Source organism: Sinocyclocheilus rhinocerous, unplaced genomic scaffold (genome assembly GCF_001515625.1).
Source record: "Sinocyclocheilus rhinocerous isolate Xijiao unplaced genomic scaffold, SAMN03320098_v1.1 scaffold5255, whole genome shotgun sequence".
Lineage (NCBI taxonomy): Eukaryota > Metazoa > Chordata > Actinopteri > Cypriniformes > Cyprinidae > Sinocyclocheilus > Sinocyclocheilus rhinocerous.
The window spans coordinates 63379-67259 of NW_015649278.1; the positions used below are offsets into that span (position 1 = coordinate 63379).

The window sequence follows — 3881 nt, forward strand, 5'->3', positions numbered from 1 at the left end:
CAACCGCCAGTAGGTGGCAGCAAGTGACTGTCTTAATGAGTGAGTTTAAATTAACCGATTCGTTTAAAAAGCTGATTCATTCAGCTGACTGTACTTATAGCCTGATTGAATCATTTGCTGGTCCGTGTAACGCTGAGGAACAAAACTGCTGTTCGGAGACGCTGCTGTTCTGCTGTTTGTTCCATTTTCTTTCTGACAGAGCAAAACTGAATGTTGTGTCTGAAAGTTACTCTGTAAGTTGTTGTTTATTGTACATTTGCGATCGTGCAGATATTCGAGAAAAAGAAAAAAAACAACAACACAGGACTCTTGTTTGTGTGATAGGCTAAGTCCTATATCATAGGCATAGCAGTTATAAAAACAGAAACTCATTAAATTGCAATTTTTTTTAATCTAAAATCATTTTGATGACATTTCTTCCCCACTGTGATGGCAGTAAGACGAGAGAGCGCTCAAAACTCAGATGATCGCATAATTTAGTGGAACATTAATATAATAATATAGAATCATCCTCTGTAAAGAAATGAGGTGTGAACATTTGAGAATGTATCTTTATCTTTCTAAATGTGCACTCTTTGGGGCTAAAGGCTTAATTGAGCGGTTTAAAATAGCCATGTGATAAACCAATCAGTGCAGACGCGATTCAATACGTGTGTCCTTTATATGTGAAATAATCATAAATACCAGTTTATGCGGTTTGATTTTGGCCTCAAAGGTCGTAGTTGTAAGCTGTAGCCCCGGCTGGCCCGTTTAGATCTTGCGTGCGCATGCAGTGGGAATGCGGCTAATAATTTCTGAATTCTGACTGGCATATAACGAACAAACCAAACAAACGTAAACAGGCAAAGGCGGGGCCCCCTACAAGGTGGGGCCCATGGACTGCAGCCCACTCAAGCCCAATGGTAAGTCCGGCCATGTCCCTGTAGCTTCCTAGTAACCGTTCAGACCTTGATTAGCTTCTTCATGCAGTGGGAATGCGGCTAATAATTTCTGAATTCTGACTGGCATATAACGAACAAACCAAACAAACGTAAACAGGCAAAGGCGGGGCCCCCTACAAGGTGGGGCCCATGGACTGCAGCCCACTCAAGCCCAATGGTAAGTCCGGCCATGTCCCTGTAGCTTCCTAGTAACCGTTCAGACCTTGATTAGCTTCTTCAGGTGTGTTCAATTAGGGTTGAAGCAAAACTCTGTAGGGCTGCAACTCTCCAGGACCGACGTTCGCCACCTCTGCTATAGTTTCTTATCTTATCCTAGTTCAGCTCATGGATCTCTCTACTAATGAGCTGATGATCTCAATCAGGTGTATTAAATAAGGAAGACGTGCAAAACATGCACAGCAGGATTGGAATTGAGAACCACTGATATATAGACAATACAGTGCATATAGGAATATTTAGAGGGCTTTCATTTTGGAATTCAGTATCAAAAAGTGAATTCAGTATCGAAAAGTCCTGATATTGTATGGAGAGACAGACCCAATAATTGTATGGGGCCTGACTTTTGTTGTATTCACAAGACAGACACACCAATCCAAACAAAACTCTGCCAGGTAAACCGAAACCTCAGGTCAAACATGTGATCCGCTTCACGTGATCCAGGTTGATGCTGCCCTGCCTATGGAAGGCCATCAGGGCCAAAAACACGTGAATTTTAACACGTCAACAACATCAGTATTTCATGCGTTTAATACATGTTGTTTGCGCGTGAAAAATCAGCGCGTTAAATACGCGTATTCAACACCTATATAACTGGTTAAATACGTGTGAAATACACGTTAAAACTAATTTTGAAAGGGTCAGTGTCATTGGCTGCTAAAGACTTGGGTCAAACCATTTCTGTGAGCTTGGGGGGCTGTACTATTCTAGGACTAGGCTACTACCATTTAACATGTTATAGAGCAGCTTATTCAGCCTATTTATGTTGTACTTTTTTGTACAGCCCATAGAAATAATATTTAAATTGCAGTTTTATGAAAAATTATATACAAATAAAATTGCCTCGTTGTCAAGGTTGTGTCACAGCAGTTTACTAGAGAGAGACCCAGATGCAGAATGATCAAGGGAGTGAGGTTTGACAAGACAAGGAACAAATGGGATGATGTGAAAGTCCAAACAGTAGGAAAGGGCAGTCTGCAGGAGAACGGCGGAGGTCAGACCTGGACAAAGTTAGGCTGGAGAACAAGGATGATAGAGCGGCCCTAGATAAGGAGAACACTGGAGATCAGGCAGCAGCTTGAGAAACCAGGGCTAGATACTTTGAGCTGTGGTGAAATCAGTCCAGTCAGATAGCCAGGTCTTGAGAACAGCAGCCAGGGGAATCAGGACACAGAACAGGAACAAACACAAGACCACAAGAGAGAACAAGCAGAAAGATAAAACTCTGACTACGCACTATGACTAGAAAGAAAAGAAAAACAAAAACAAAAGAATGAACCAGAAGGCAAAATCTAGGAATCAATAACTGAAATAAAAACAGACAAGATCAAAATAAGGAAAGAAACCAAACAAGAGGTTTGATAAAACTAGAACAAAAATAAAGACAGGAACTAGAGTAGAGTAAAATAACAAAAAGCAAAGAAAAACCTAATAAACCTCTAGAAAACCAAATGCAAAGCTAGACTGACAAGGCATGTAAAATAACACTACTAATACGACTGGAAGACTGACGAAGAATTCTCTTCATAAACTTGAATTGAATTGAAATTCTAGCTTTAACAGTGATCAAACTTAAGTTAGCATCAAAGCATTAACATTTGTGTGGGGAAATCAGTTACAGTGGAGGTAAGCAGAAAATGGTTATACAGTTAAAATATAATTTCAGAACAGCTCCAACACACCTGATCCAGCTAATCAAGCTCTTCAGGACAGTGGCCCTCCAGGAACTGAGTTTGACACCCCCTGCCCTATAAAGTCATAAGAACTGCACATATGTTGCAATCATTCACAGCTCTAAAACAACATGAGGCGGTTTTGTGAATAGAAAGTCTGTTGTACTGTAGTTCTATTGTACATGTGAGCTTTCAGTGACATCAATTTTGATTTAGAATATAAATGAATATGTTAACACACTTACCTACTTTACATTTTATCATGTAGATGATTTGTATGAATGTATGATCAAAAGTTGAATGTCAACTGGCCTGGCTCAGTCAGAGTTTGTGTTCTGTCAGTGCTTGAGGAAGGTAAAGTAACTGGGGAACTGAAAAAAATGAGCTAGCATAAATAGCACAGTCTCATTTGAGTAAACTGCTGGTTAGGTTTGAAACCCGCCACCCCCTCAACAAGGCCAACACTGAGTTGTTGCAGGGGTTTGGTTATACCTTTAAGGTCAAAGTTGACAGAGAAAGTTCATGAGCTGCTTCATGACATCAACAAAGCCTGATTGCATTGGTTTGGTTTTGTCAACTCAAAACTTTTCCTGTAACCCTGAGTTTGTTCAGCTACCTTCCTGGAATAGGTCCTTGAGCAGTTTGCAGTACAATTAGTCTTCTGTCCTAGCCTTATAGTACTTTCAGTAAGCCAATCAAGTCTGTCACATTGCTAAACCAGCATATAAACTGTCACAAGAAGCAGCCATACAATTAATTCTAGCTGTTATGAAGTGTACAATAGGCTTCTCGGTAACAATCCTGATTACTTGCAGATGCTGCATAAACTATATGTGTGTGGTTCTAAAAAAAAAAACAGTATTGTTATGTTTATATGTTTACTTAAATGTTATGAAGTGCTTTAACAAATTACCTAATCATTTCACAGATAAAATTTCAGGGTGGCCTAGGACTTTAGTACAGTAGAATACTTATGCTGTCAGGAAAGCCAAATCAAGTTCTTATACCTGTCCTGACCTGAGTACAAGCTCTCATTGTAATCCTGAAAATC

The 3881-nt window shown here is 39.9% G+C and overlaps 1 protein-coding gene across 1 annotated transcript in view; it reads right to left on the bottom strand.

Annotated features, from left to right (window-relative positions):
* Positions 1-749, bottom strand: part of LOC107710492 (uncharacterized) — a 40190-nt gene extending 39441 nt beyond the window's left edge. The window contains exon 1 of the mRNA XM_016515279.1: positions 685-749. The gene's annotated coding sequence lies outside the window, so the exon portion shown is untranslated. The remainder of the gene's footprint in view (positions 1-684) is intronic.
* Positions 750-3881: the final 3132 nt, after the last annotated feature.